Source organism: Canis aureus, chromosome 31, assembly GCF_053574225.1.
Source record: "Canis aureus isolate CA01 chromosome 31, VMU_Caureus_v.1.0, whole genome shotgun sequence".
Classification (NCBI taxonomy): domain Eukaryota; kingdom Metazoa; phylum Chordata; class Mammalia; order Carnivora; family Canidae; genus Canis; species Canis aureus.
In genome coordinates this window covers 31,350,751-31,366,584 of record NC_135641.1, presented here as the reverse complement: position 1 = coordinate 31,366,584, position 15,834 = coordinate 31,350,751, and the positions used below count along the sequence as shown (strand labels likewise).

At 39.2% G+C, this 15,834-nt stretch overlaps 1 long non-coding RNA gene and 1 pseudogene across 3 annotated transcripts in view; both read right to left on the bottom strand.

Moving 5' to 3' along the window:
• Positions 1-15,834, bottom strand: part of LOC144302637 (uncharacterized) — a 109,836-nt gene that overhangs the window by 17,078 nt on the left and 76,924 nt on the right. The window lies entirely within an intron of this gene.
• LOC144302635 (malate dehydrogenase, mitochondrial pseudogene) lies at positions 6,787-15,747 on the bottom strand (annotated as a pseudogene). Its single transcript, XR_013369579.1, has 2 exons — positions 15,135-15,747; positions 6,787-10,327 (listed from the first exon to the last, which is right to left on the bottom strand). The product of XR_013369579.1 is annotated as a malate dehydrogenase, mitochondrial pseudogene (transcript).

Genomic DNA, 15,834 nt, shown 5'->3' with positions numbered 1-15,834 from the left:
AAGAGGGTTTGGCTTCTATGTAAAAGAGACTGTGTAGTAGAGGTGGGATATGAATTTTGTTGCTTTTCTCTCCTGCATATTCCCCTTCCCTTCAGGGACTTGTCCACAGTCTGAATAATTTTACTGAGCAAACTACTTTAAATGTTAGTTTATTTTCTGTTTTAAGAAGCCAGATACCTATCTATGTTATGCCATCAGAGCTTTTGATCCACCTAAGATGATCAGTGTTCCCATAATGAATTCCTATATATTCCAAACCAAAGCAAATAAACATGAAATTGTAATCACCCTGCTGAAAACCAACCTCATGCTTTGGAGCCAAAATATAACCAACACAAAGAATTTGGAATAAAGAAGAACAATAGCTTTGTTGCTTTGTAGGGTGAAGGAGGCTGCCGCAGGCCTTCTAAGCTGCAAGCTGGCTGAGAGGAAGGGGCTGGAGGGATGGAGGGAGAGGGGAGTGGGTAGAGGGAAATACAGTCTAGCTGGTTTTGACAGGAATCGTGTACTGTTGCTGGCCTTCTTTGTCTTGTCTTTAGGGTGGTAACAGAATCCTGGCACAAAAAGTTAGGAAGGGAGGAATGGAGGTTTACAGAAGAGAGGAAAAAGTAACTTAGTTTAAAACCAAGCCTCACTGAAGCATTAGTGCAGCCATTTTGCTTTTTGTTCAACTTTATGGATTTAAGCAATTTCAACCCTACTCAGCAGTTTTTGAGGTGAAATGCACAATTTCCTGTTAGGGTCTTTTGACATACCGAAAATAGCCTGGACATCCCCCTCCCTCCTCCTCCCAATGTGCCTGAGTCATGATTAGTGCCCTATAAATAACTGCTGAGAAATAAATCTTTTTGTAGATTTCATTTAGCTCTAATGTACAATTCCAAGATTTACTAGAAGCTTTTCTTCTGAATCACCCACTAGTACCAAAATTGATTTTGATTAAGTAAGTAAGGTTTATTTTGGTTTTCTTACATAACTAATGTTGCCCAAATAATTGCAACCTTATCTGTTAGAACAGCACTAGCAACAGAGCACCGTGTCGCAATTCAGTGTAAAATCTTTTGGCTTCCCACATGGAATAGGATCCAAACTCAATTTACAATCCTTGATGGTTTGGCTCATGTCTGCCCTTTCAATTAATTTAATCTATATTCCGTCCTCCAAAATATGTTCTGAGTGTACACCTCTGCCTGAAGAGCCAGTTTCTCTCCTTTTCATCTACGCATATTCTCACTTTACTCATATTGAAAGACGAAACTCGAATGTCACCACCCCTCAGGGTTTTTTTTTTTTTTTTAAGATTTATTTATTTATTTATTTATTTATTTATTTATTTATTTATTATAGACAGAGAGAGAGAGACAGAGACACAGGAGGAAGGAGAAGCAGGCTCCATGCAGGAGCCCGACGCGGACTCGATCCCGGGACTCCAGGATTGCGCCCTGGGCCAAAGGCAGGCGCTAAACCACTGAGCCACCCAGGGATCCCCACCCCTCAGGTTTTATTTGGAAATCCTCCAGCATCCAACATATAGCCTGCTCAAAGACGGAAGCAAATATTGTCTGCTAAAGAAGTGAGTTTTTTTTTTTAATGTTTCATTCTAAAAACCTTACATTGGATTATCAACCCAAAATTCTTCTAGATTACAACTAATTTAGTCAATTAAAAAAAAAAAAGAAGGGCAGCCCGGGTGGCTCAGCGGTTTGGCGCCGCCTTCAGCCCAGGGCATGATCTTGGAGACCTGGCATCGAGTCCCACATCGGGCTCCCTGCATGGAGCCTGCTTCTCCCTCTGCCTGTGCCTCTGCCTCTCTCTCCCTCTCTCTCTCTCTCTCTCTCTCTCTCTCTCTTTCTGTGTGTGTCTCTCATGAATAAATAAAATCTTTAAAAAAAATAAAATAAATAAAAAATTTAAAAAAAGAAAAGACTGCTAGCATCCTTGAAAAGAAAATCTTTGATAATACCTTTTGGAAAATAAACACAGAATATATTCTTTTACTCCTATTTTCTTTAATCCGAAGTGTTTTTCATATACAATAACCATTTTCATGTAAACATGTCTTCAGAAACACTTGTTTTAAATCATTATCTTTTGTTATGACAATTGACCACTCAATTTAAATGATAAAGCTGCTGTACTCATTAAGGTTTCTACTACAGGAGAATACAAGTGGTAAGCTGCAAATCAGGGCTTTTCTCCCTGAATTCACATTTAGTTAAGGGTGGGGAGATGGTCAGTAAATAAATGGGTAAGTCATATAGCAAAGTAATCATGATCTACAGAAGCAGGGTCCATGCAGGGGGCCTGACCTGGGATTCGATCCCGGGTCTCCAGGATCACGCCCTGGGCATAAGGTGGCGCTACACCGCTTTGCCCCCCACCCGGGCAGCCCAAGAACGAATTCTTGAGACTTTTTCGTGAGACATTAGACTTTAGACTTTTATCTATGGTATATATTGAAAATACTAACGCCCAGTTTGACATTTGTGTTTTTTTTGTTTGTTTTTTTTGGTTTTTTTGTTTTGCTTATGATGAAGCCTTCCTAAACGGCTGATTCCAACATATCTTGTAGCTACATGACAAAAGATGAAAATAATCCAGGGTTAGGAAACTGGGGATCTGCTCCTATTGGACTAGTCAATGGTGATTTTCAGCTTTGAGGAGAAAGAAAAAAACATACTAAAGGATCCCGTAGCTTTTCCTTTATCTTACTAAGGCTTTCCGTTTCAAAGTTTGTTCATCCTAGATGGTGGGTAGAACCAGAAGATATTTCAGGAAACCACCTTGTGGTCATCGTATACAAATAGGTTAAGTGTTGTTATACCCAAGGTTAGTTCTTACTTTTCAGTTGCAAAATAGTGGATTTCCAATTCTATCATGCCCTCTACATTTTTTCTGTATTAAAAGAGCTTTGCTTCCCCCCTTCCCCAGTTTCCTTTTTGTCTTCTTGTTTTTTTAATGAGTATCATTATGAATTTTCAGATTTTGTTTTTATTTACTCAATATGATATAATTTATTACCATCTGTAGTCCTTTTTGATGCTCAAATTGTCTCAGATTTGGCCAGTGGGAGTCTCCATAACCATTCCTGTAACCTTTGACCTATTTGACCTATTTCCAACAGCCTTTGAGTTCTTTCTTTTTCCCTTACACAAGATATTTCAGGCTCATCTTGTATTTTACCTGCCCCAGATCTGAACTGCCATTTCTCCAAGGAGTTCTGATTCCTTTCAATGAGGTATAATATTTAGAAGCCAAGATCTGGGCTTTAGGTGTACACATTGCTGCTGGGATGTCATTGCCTCTTGATCCTTTTAGTTTTCTGTTGGCATGTTCCTCTTTTTCATTCTTTAGTTTGGCTGAGTATTTCACTCTGGGAATACACCTGGTTTTTTTTTAAACCATTCTCCTAAGAACATTTAGGTTATTTCCAATATTTTGCTACTGCAAATAATGTCACAATGAATAAATAACCTTGCACATATGTTTTTTTCAGATCTATGGTTTGGTATCTTCAGGGACAATTCCAACCAGTGAGATTGCTACATTAAAAGGCAAATGCAAATGTAGCTTTGCTAGATGTTGCCAAATTCTTCTCAGAAGTCATACCATTTTGTATTTCCAGTAGTGGATGTTATTATCCTTTTTCCATAGTCTCACCAACAGAATTATAGAATATATTATCAAACTTACACATTTTTACAAACATAATGGGTGAGAAATGATATCTAAATGTAGTATTAATTTGCATTTCTCTAATAGCAAAGCTAAAGTTTTTTTCATTTGTTGAAGGATCACTTGAATATCATTTATTGTTAACTGGATGTCTTTTGTACATTTTTATATAGAGTTTTTGGCTTTTAAAAATTTTTAAGTATTATTTTATATTAAGAACATAACACCTTTCCTTATGATATACTTTCCAAATTATAAACTCCCAGTTTGGTATTTGTCTTCTGATTTTGTTTGTTTGCCACAATTTTTATTTTTATGTGGTTGAATTTATCAGTATTTCCTTTTATTGTGTCTGGATTTTGAGTCATAGTAGTACTATAGTACAAAAAACTACTATAAAGCTACTATAAATTTTAGCATTAATTTTTTCCCATCACAAATGGTTTGAAATCTACAAACTTATTTATTTTGATGTCTTCAACACATAATACTATAGTCATCAGTCGTCTCATGACTAAAAGTTTTTACACCTCTTTTTTCCTTCTTTGTGAAGAATTCATTTAGAATAACCTGATTCTGACATTTTAGAAAGCCATCTGACAGTATATATTGAGGCATAAAAATATTCATCCTTGAAATAGTATCCTAGGGAAAAAGTCCTAAACCCAGTATCTAATATAGTGACCGGTATTTATTATTCAGTCAATATTTGCTGAATAAAGGAATAAATATGGGGGAGAGGAAGTACACACATGAAGATGTTTATTGCTGAATTAGTTACATGAAAAATTGACTGCAATCTTAAAAACCAATAGTAGAGAAATAATTAAGCTATAATATATCTACTTCATTGAAAATGACATAACACTGAAAAATGATGGTTCTGAGACACATATAGTAATATGATAAAGACATATATGAATGTGCTTAAAGGTGAAAAAAGCAAATTACTAAATCATCAAAAATACCTATTAAATATATATGCACACTGAAGAAAAATAAAAACTGGAAGAAAATGTGGGAAAATGCTAACAGAGTTGTATTTTCCTATTTTCCAAACTTTCTATTTTTGATGAAAAACTAAAATGTGTTAAATAGCCATTCTCTCTGCTCCCTAGCTGTTCTTAGACTCCAAGTAGAGAGACTGGAAATCATTTTAGAATGAGAAGTAGGCCATGGCTTAAGAGAGAATTTAAACCTTTGCACAGAGGTACAGTGTGGAATTCTCACTAAACTACTGATGGCAGGAGCTTGATTGTATACAAAAGACCACTGTGAATGCCTAGCACAATTTTAGGTGGCTGGATGGCTTTGAGTCTCAGATATCTTCTCTGTAAATGAGGATAATGATGGTGCTAACCCATAGAGTTAATGTAAGGATTAAATGTGAACATGCACATGAAATGCTTAGAACAGATATCTTGGCCTACGTGAGTGCATGTTAGCTGTTTTGTTTTTTGGTTTCTAGGGTTTTTTCTTAAATTATGAAAACTTGGTTACAATGCCCTCGTGTGTCTGTTCATTGCAATATTTCTGGCCTTTAAAAGGATTTCTTATTACTTTAGATCAGTGCATTTGAAGTAACAGTTTTAGGGCCATCCATTATCCACTCATGTTGTGTATAGACTATGAAGATTAAATAGCTCTTTTGACAATAATGTTTTTTCCCTGAATATAAAAATAACACATATTCACTCTACAAAATTTGGAAAATTATGAGAGCTATGAAGAATTCTAGCCATAATGTAACCACTCAAACATTTTGGTCTGTATTATATTTTCTGTCTAGTTTATATATGTGTATATAGATATTTGGGCTTTATTTTTACCAATTAGGTTCAATCTTTCTACACAAGATTAAATTTTAAGATTACTGTAAAATGTTTCTTTTGTTTTAAAATGAGCAGAAAACTAACTGATAATAAAGCTTATCCCATGGTAAATAGAGGATGATATTTTCCCACTATAATCTCTCATGTTCCCCATCAATAAGCAACTACAGTAGATACATTGAACTTTAGTGGGAAAATGCTTTAAAGTGAAAGAAAATCCAACCTGATATAGAAATACAGTATCACTTACATATATCTTGAGGAGGAATGTATGAGAACCAGTTTATTGTACTAAGGAGGCTTTTTTTTTTTTTAAGATTTTATTTATTCATGAGAGACACACAAAGAGAGAGGCAGAGACACAGGCAGAGGGAGAAGCAGGCTCCATGCAGGGAGCCCGATGTGGGACTCCATCCTGGGTCTCCAGGATCATGGGCTGGGCTGATGGTGGTGCTAAACCGCTGAGCCACCCAGGCTGCCCGTCTTCTTTAATATAATAATGAGTATGAACTACCCTTTTATATAGCTTTCACTTTTGAGGCATGTAAATTTTCTACAAATTAAAAAATTAATATTAACACAAAAAGTTAAACAAGAACCAAAGCTTAAAATTGAATACAAATAGCAAAATCAGCCTAAAATCAACATCATATTTACAATATAACCACACAAAAGATCAACTCAAAAAACTTTTGAACACAACACTCTGAATCAGGATATAAAGAAAGAAAAAGAAGTCTTGAACTTTCCTGAGTGAGTTTATTAGAGATAGTTAATATTGGTATAGTGATTCTGAAAATATTTTGTTGTGTTGTAGCAGAAAGCAGATGAATAAATATACTGGTGCTTTTTGGAGCCAGATTTTTTTGTAGGATAAGGGATACAAATAAGAATGAGGAAGATAAAGAAAAATCCTATAGTGTGGATTCAATTTGGAAGTATCAGTATTATTTAAAAAATATATATATTTCCTACTTTTTCTACTGAATGGGCCTGTAAACAATGACACTCCAGTAACAGTAAACACAGTTAGCTTCATTTTTTTTTTTTTAAGAAAATGGAAGCCTGCTTTTATTTTATTTTTTTTTTTTTTAAAGATTTTTTTTATTAATGATAGTCACAGAGAGAGAGAGAGAGAGAGAGAGAGAGGCAGAGACATAAGCAGGCTCCATGCACCGGGAGCCTGACATGGGATTCGATCCCGGGTCTCCAGGATCGCGCCCTGGGCCAAAGGCAGGCGCCAAACCGCTGCGCCACCCAGGGATCCCATGAAGCCTGCTTTTATTGATGCACACATCGACGGACCTGTAATTGGAAGGGGTGGTGACGTTAACATGACACTCGTGGTTAACACAACTGAAACATGAGGGCAGGAGGTGGCTTTGCAGGGACATGATGCCTTCATAAGTTAGGGAAACGGACTGCTAGCTGGCTGCCCTTTCATTTCATGTTCTTCACAAACTCCTCTCCCTTTTTGATGGAGGCCTTCAGCTCAGAGATGGCTTCTGCTATCATCTTCTCTTCAAAAAGGCGAGATTTTGCCAATGCCTAGATTCTTCTCGATGCCCTTTTTCCCCAGCAGTAACGGTGTGGAGAAATAGGCACAGTCTGCTTCCTGGGATTTAACAAAGGAACATTCGACACCTTCCTTCCCGTTCATCGCATCCACAAGGGAGAAGGGAGAAGACAAGGGAGAAGACAAACCGGGCTCCAGCGTATGCCATGGACCGGGTGGCAGAGCCTGCTCCAGCTTTGGCCTTCACCACCTGCGCCGGCCTCCTGGATCCGCCCAGTGATCGCTGTCAGCCGGGCCTGGGGAAGGTCCACCTTGGGGGTGCACTGAGAGATCAGGGGGATGATGGTCTTCCCGGCATGACCGCCAATGACAGGAACATTGGCGCAGGATCTAAACCCTTTAGTTCTGCAATGAAAGTGTTGGCCCTGACAATGTCCAGGGTCGTCACCCCAAAGATTTTATTGGGGTCGTAAGCTCCGTGTTTCTTGAAAACCTCCGTTGCAATTGGGATGGAGTTGACCGGATTTGAAATGAGCAGATCATGGCCTCGGGGCCACGCTGGGCGCAGGCCGCAGTCAGGGTGGCCCCAGTTGAGGCACTGGTGCCGAACAGGGCATCCCGTGTCATGCCTGGTTTTCTTGGGACTCCGGCTGGAATAACCACCACCACATCGCAGCCTTTGAGGCAACCCGGCAGCTGCTCAGGTCCGAGGTGGCCTTTGGTTGCTCTGGTCTCGACGTGGCTCAGATCTGCGGCCACTCCGGTGTATGGGCAATATCCAGAGGGTCAGGAGGCTCACTAAGGGGCTGTTCTTGAGAAGCCGCGCAAGGGGCTGCCCGATTCCTCCGGAAGCCCCAAGCACAGCTGCTTTAGCATTGTTCTGGGATGGTTGGTTGGAGCGGGCGGGGAGCCCAAGAGCAGGCACCCGCGGCTGGCAGGTGACACCAACGACCTCCACGCTGCCCATTATTTGATTTCTAAATACCATTCCCCAGTGAAAGGAACCAGGGCTCCTGAGAAACAGTTAATTCCAGGTCTGAGGCAGCTAAGTAGGGGAAGTACAAAGTGACTCAGCGGTCTTTTAAACAAGGAAGTACTAAAGACTAATAGGAACATAGCAATAGAATATAGGAACTAGCTCTTCTTCTGGGCAAATTTAGGACAATTGGAGCATCAAAAGGAATAATAAAGAGAAATAGATTATACCAGTGTAAATAACAACAGAAATGCCAGGAACTTCCTCTGCCCCTCAGATACTGATTAATAAATAGGTCCTGGTGGAGTTTGAGAATTTACATTTCTAAGCAGCTTACAGGTGATGGTGAGGCTACTGATCCAGGGACTTTAGTTTATAAAACGTTTTATAATTCCAGTGCTACTCAAATTCCAGTGCTACTCCTCTCTTCAAACTCAAGTGAAGAGAGAGAAAGATTGATAATGGAGAAGGAGGATAAAAGAAAAACCTCTTCTTTACAGAATAATGCCAGCTAATAGATGTACAAAGAGAATCACCATTTTGCACTGCCCAGTGTAGTAACCGAGTCAGGAAAAGATCATCAATGGATGCTAAAAGCATTAAGAGAAAGGCTTGGGGAACTGGATATTCACACAGTCTCAAAATATACCTCTCATATGAAATTACTTATTAAGAACAGAGGGGAAAGTTATATTTTTACCTTCGGAAAATCTAGTAGATACTATCATAAAGGAAGTAATCAAATTTAGCGTCATCAATAATGGGACAAACTGACATTATGTGTTTCCTAATGGATACAGTGGGAAGTACATCAGCTGGGCAATATTCTTGCCAAAAGTGTTTAACTGAGCTTAATTCTGAAGGAACAATCAGACAAATCAGACTGTGGGACATTTTTTTTAAGATTTTGTTTACTTATTTATTTTAGAGAAGGGGGAGGGGCAGAGAAGACACATCAGAAAATCTCAAGCAGGCTCTGTAATGAGCACGAGCCCAACACAAGGCTCAATCTCACAACCCTGAGATCATGACCTGAGTTGAGACCAAGAGTTGAACACTTAACCAACTAAGCCACTCAGGTGACCCTAGACTGTAGGACATTTAAATGATCTGGCCTGGAGTCGTAAAAGATTTTTAGATCATGAAGAACTAGCAAAAGGTACTAAAAAAGTGACATAATCAAATGCAGTAGATCTTGGATAAAATCAGTTCTATAAGTTCTACTTAGGGGGAAATTTGATGATGGACTATTAGATGATATTTAGTTAATGCTTAAACTTTTGTTTGTAATAATGGTATAGTTATATGAGAGAAGGTCTATTTTAAAGAGATAGATGACAGGGATCCCTGGGTGGCGCAGATCCCATGTCGGGCTCCCGGTGCATGGAGCCTGCTTCTCCCTCTGCCTATGTCTCTGCCTCTCTCTCTGTGTGTGACTATCGTAAATAAATAAAAAAAAATTATAAAGAGATAGATGACAAAGCATTTATGAACTGTCAGGATGATTGTAATTGTGTGTGTGTGTGTGTGTGTGTGTGTGTGTGCGTGTGTTTAGAGAGAGGATGAGATGGAGAAAGAGCCCAGGCATGGCAAAAATTGTTATAACCGGTGAATTTAGGTGAAAATACACCTGTGTTAATTTTACTTTTCTTTCAAGTTTTCTGAAGACTTGAAAAATTTCAAAATAAAAATTTGAGGAAAATTTAAATTTCCCTGTCCTATCCTGTTCCGGGATGAGTCAAATGAAGGTCCTAGAATGAGCAGGAAGACTGGGAAAAGGGGATTTATGAGGAAAAGAAGCCTGGGAAAAAGAGAGTTTGGGGACGCATGGGAGAAGCAAGAAGCAGGAGCCTAGTTTAAGGTAATTAACAGTGGTGGCTGTAACAACTTCCAAGTCTCCATGGTTTAACACAGTAAAAGTTTATTTCTTGTGCAAGTCTCATTGTAATCTGAGATCAGAGAGGTGAAGTAAACTGCCTAAAAGCCAAAACATGTGATAAACCAGAATTCCCACCTAGTCGTGGTTCCAAAGTCTATGCTCATTTCCAGTCCAGCACACTGCCCCTAAGGATCCCGAGGTTAGAATGATTGTCCTAGGTCCAAATCTGCTATTCTATTATCTCTCCATGATTGGATCCATATTCCATCTTGAGACATAGCCTAAGGCCCTGACCGGATCTCACTTATGGTTCAGACCATTCATTCATTAGTTCATTCTACAAATACCTTTTAAATACCTTTTGTGTCCAGAACATCACTATTTCTGGACCTGGATCCATTGTAGGATACAACAGCAGACAAAGTCTCTGCTCCCATGGAGTTTACTTTCTAGGGAGTGAAAGAATAAGTAAATGAGTAAATGTTATACTTTAAAGCCATGATAAATTCTGTGTAAAATAATGAAGCAGGGCAAGGGGTAGGGAGTGGCAGGGATGAGGAGGTTTGTTTAGATACAGATTCAGGGAATGCCTGCACATATTTGGTTGGAGACCAGAAAGCTATGAAGCTGTGAACCATTTGAAGACCTGAGGAAAGCATATTGTGAGCCAGGGAAAGCGCAAGTTTAAGAGCCTCAAGGCTATAACAAATTAGGAGTGATAGAGGGAAGTTGAGGGAAGTATGGCTATCCTGGGAGAAATAGGAGGAAGGTACCAGAATGGGGTAAGAAGTTAATAGAGGTTTGTAAGGCGAGGGCAGTGAAGTGATCTGATTGTCATTTTCAGACCTCTCCTGTGAAGAATGTAGCCACCCAGGTGAGACTTGGTGGTGGCCTTGTGGCACTGATGGCGATTGAGAAGTGGCCAGAAGGGAGATGTATTTTGAAGGGACAGCTGACAGAATTTGCAGATAAATAGAAGACATGAGGGAAAAGGGAAGATGGCTCCTGGGTTTTTGGCCTAAGAAGTACACTGGCCAGTCCTATTTGACTTCTAGAAACCAACAAATTTAATGGTAAAAGTAAGTGTGCCACATTATTGTTAAATTCATTGTATGATAATAATTATATATATATTTTAAATCTTGGATATCAGAGGACCAGGCTCAATAACTGCCTAATCAGTTCTTCGTATCTTTAAAATGGTGTTGATAATATTCATCTTGCCACCCCATAAGATGTTGCGAGAACAGCATGAGGTGTTGTTTGTGAAAATACTACTCATGGTTGTCATCTAATAACTCAATTTTGTGTGGCACTTTCAAGGTAAAATGCACTTTCTCGGGCTTGAAATGGTTTAATCTGTTAATAGTCAACACTACGCTAAACATCTGGTGGACTGAAGCCCCTGAGACAGTATGTCCTCAATTATTTTAAATACTCACTAGCACTACCAAAAGAGAAGTCTCTGTCCTTTGCCTCTCTCTCTCTCATTCTCTCATTTTGTCTCTCTCCTTCTCTCTCCTTCACTCTAGAGAGCTCATGCGTACAAAAACAGGCCAACCCTTTGAGAAGCATGACAGACATACTGTTTCTTGGGTGGTTCTTTGACATACTCAAAACACAGAAGCCTTTGCAGATTGTCCCTCAGTGCCACCTATAAGGTACAAGAACTTAAGGACTCTATCTGAAATTACCAGTCTTCCTTGTTTTGGCAAAACTCATATTGTTCATTATCAGAACATGGTGATGTTCACATTTTTAAATTGACCAATTAATTTTAATATGTATTAGCCATTGCTGCTGCTTTGTCATTTTTAAAAAAATATTTATTTATTTATTCAGAGAGAGAGAGAGGCGCAGAGACACAGGCAGAGGGAGAAGCAGGCTCCATGCAGGGAGCCCAACGTGGGACTAGATCCTGGGTCTCCAGGATCACACCCCAGGCTGCAGGCGGCGCTAAACCGCTGCACCACCTGGGCTGCCCTATTTGTCATTTTTTTATTTCACCTGGGAATACTTAGAAAATCAGATACAAATATTTAACTGATATTTACCATTCAGATGTTTAAAACATTTCAGAAGTGATGTGCTTTTGTTTGCTACAGATCCATGGCAGTATGCTATTTTGATAAATTAAAAGTTTTGGCTTGTTACATTGAGATAACAGAGAATAAGATGTATGACAGTAATAAATATCAAGGCATGAATATTCACAGCCTCTTTCCTCTCACCTGTTAAGGAATATCTTGCTGTTGTGCACCTTATCTTTTCCCCTACCCTCAATTTTGAGCTTTTTTAGGTGGATCAGAATGAAGAGTGTATAGGTATTGTTTGTATGTGTGTTGGAGGGTAAGAAGAGCATGCCAGGGAGAGCAAGAGGGAAATGCCAAAGAAAGGAAAGATTGGTAAAATGTACGTTAAAAAGAAAGCAAGTGACTGATGGAAGAAAATAGATTGGATCCCAGAGAAGAAGGGGGAAAAGCATGGGAATGTTCAAGTTTCTCAGACAAGATTACTAGAGATTTTGAGGAATAACTGCTTTTCAGGGGAGAGGTTGAAATGACAGAGGAAAAGCTACTTTGTAAGTTTTGTTTTTACATTAAGAATGTGTCTGCCTGCCAGGTACACCCACTACACACAGCTCTTAGAGCTTTCTGAAGTGAAAATTTTAATAGGTTTTTATATTTTGGGGGGCTGTTTTTTCTGAATTTTATACTATGTTAAGACTAGACCACAAAGGCCACAAAGGCTTCACATAATTCAAACTACCAAAATACCACCAGGTGATGTTTTCTATTCAGACATTTTCTAAGGACATAAGTTAGTGACTCCTCATTTTAAGATTTTTAGGATTATTTTTTTTTATCCACATAGGGGAAATGGTAAGGGAAGATGCATTTTTTTTAAAAGAGGCATATTTGTGGTTTTAATAATTTTGTGGAACTTAGGAAAAACTCTACTACAAAGTATTTAACATTGACGCTGTGCTGAGATCTTCCTGAAATCAGAAACGTTTCAGCATGTTTCTTACATCTCTGTATTGCACTTAATTTATTCTGTCTGGCTTGTTTTTTCAAAGAAACTTTTTCTTTTAAGATTTATTTATTTGTTGGGGAGGTGGGTAGGGAGAAGCAGAGGGAGAGAGAGAGAAAGAGAGAGAGAGAGAATGAATCTCAAGTAGATTCCCTGCTGAGTGCAGATCCTGATGCAGGGCTTGATCTCATGACCCTGACATCATGATCTGAGCTGAAATCAAGAGTCAGACCCTTAACCCACTGAGCCACCCAGGCACCTCTCAAACAACTTTCTTTTTTTAAAAAAATATTTTATTTATTCATGAGGGACACAGAGAGAGAGGCAGAGACATAGGAAGAAGGAGAAGCAGGCTCCCTGTAGGACTCAGTCCCAGGAAGCCAGGATCATGACCTGAGCCCAAGGCAGATGCTCAACCATTGAACCACACAGGCACCCCTCACAGAACCTTTTATGTTGGCCTGCATTTGCTTTTCCCCCAGCTTTATTATTATAATTGACCAAATTGTAATATATATTACATATATAATATATTAAAGTGTTCAGTGTGATGATTTGATATACATATACATTGTAAAACAAATTCCCACAGTTAACACATCCTCCGTACTTGTTTTTTTAATGAGAATGCTTAAGATTTACTCTCTTAGCAAATTTCTAGTATACAATACAGTAATATTAACTATAGTCAGCATGCTGTACATTAGATCCTCAAAATTTACTCATCTTATAATTAAAAGTCTGTGCCATATTACACGTCTCCCCATCCTCTGCTTCCCCATCCACAGCCTCTGTTAACCATTAATCTATATTCTGTTTCTGTTAGTTTTTTTTTAATTACCTATAAAAGTGAAATCATACAGTACTTGTCTTTCTGTGTCTGACTTACTTCACTTCACATAATGCCCTCCAGTTTCATCCATGTTGTTGTTAAGGTCAGGATTTCCCCTTTTTCTGCCTGAATAATATTCCATCGTGTATACATACTATATTTTCTTTATACATTCATCCATTTTTTTTATTTTTTTAAAGATTTTATTTATTTATTTATTTATTCATAGAGACAGACAGAGAGAGAGAGAGGCAGAGACACAGGCAGAGGGAGAAGCAGTCTCCACGCAGGGAGCCTGATGCGGGACTCGATCCTGGGTCTCCAGGATCACACCCCGGGCTGCAGGCGGCGCCAAACCGCTGCGCCACCGGGGCTGCCCCATTCATCCATTTTTTAAAAAATCTATTCATCCATTAATCCATTGATGGATGCTTGGGTTGTTTCCACATTTGACTATTGCAAATAATGTTACATGAATATAGAGGTGCAGATAGTTCTTCAAGGTAGTGATTTCATTTCTTTTGGGTATATACCTAGTAATAGGCTTGCTGGATCAGTGGTAGTTCTATTTTTAATTTAGCCTGGATTTATTCCTCTTTTGTTTTTTAAGAGTTTATTTTATTTTTTTTCTCTTTTTTTTTCTTTTTTTTTAAAGATTTTATTTATTTATTCATAGACTCAGAGAGAGAGGCAGAGACACAGGCAGAGGGAGAGGGAGAAGCAGGCTCCATGCAGGGAGCCTGATGTGGGACTCGATCCCGGGTCCCCAGGATCACACCCCAGGCTACAGGCGGCGCCAAACCGCTATGCCACCGGGGCTGCCCTATTTTATTTTTTTTTAAGCAGTCTCTATACCTAGTGTGTGGCTCAAACTTAAAACCCAGAGATCAAGAGTCACGTGCTCCACCAACTGAGCCAGCCAGGTGCCCTTAGCATGAATTTACTCTTAACTGTGTGCAGTAAGCTCATTGAAGACAGACACCATACCTTATTCACAAAACAATATGACAATTAACAGTACTGGCCTTGAAACTAAACAGATGAGTATGAATCTTGACTCTGCCACTCCTCAGCTAAAATATCAAGTAGTTTTTGCATGGTTGTTATTGTTGTTACCTTGTTTAGTCTCAGAACTCTCACCTGTAAAATTGATATCATAATGCTGATTTCTCTCAGGGCAGTTGTGAACATTAGATGAGAAGATGTATGAAAGTGATTATACAATACCTTGCTTCGACAAGCATTCAACCAATGGGAACTATTATATGTATGTTTACTTTATCATTTGAATCCTTACCAGCACTCAGATCTTTGCTATAAAGATCATGGCTAAGGTTAGAGAAGGAAAGCAGGAGAGGAATTTAGGGGCTAGCACCCTTGGTTGACCATACCTTTATTTTCCTCTGTGACCTTAAGATTTAGAGCCCCAGGAGCTGTAGTCAGGGCTTGAGGCCTGCTTCTTCTAGCTCAAATGAGCTTTGTTAGAGGTGGGGCTGGAAGAAAGTGTGTCATCTGTTAGTACCAGGACCTCCCTGGGAGTTCTGAGCCTCTCAGGGGAATTCCAGTTCAATCTCCAGTTCCTTCTCCCTTCCCCTGCAATGACTGTTCAGGGTCTTCTTCTAGTGATGGGAACTTCCAGTGACTAACCTCCACCTTCAAGGGTCCCTAGGAGTTGGAGACTTTCTTAAACACTACCTCTGGCATGAAGCACTTCCTGTTTTCCCAGGTCAAAGTCCCTCTTGTTATAGCACATAGTACTCACTGCCCTATTCTAGCTGTTAGCTTTACATTGTTTCCCTCGGTGAATTGCAAAGTCTCTGAGATTAAAGTATGGCTCTGGTTCCTGTTTGATCAGTACAGTGAGCTGTACCTATATTCCCAGGTAATGACTGTTCTAAATTCTATATAAGCCCATCTTGGGGCCATAGTCTCAAGGTGAGTGAAACCCAGGCCCCGCCCTAATATAGCTTGCTATCCTGATCCCCAGAACTTTAAGATACAAACTTCTCCCTATGCTTCTGGGCAATTAACAGCCTAAAGTTCCTTGTTTGGCTGACCGTAGGAAGTCCCCAGCAATAGATTTCAAAGAGT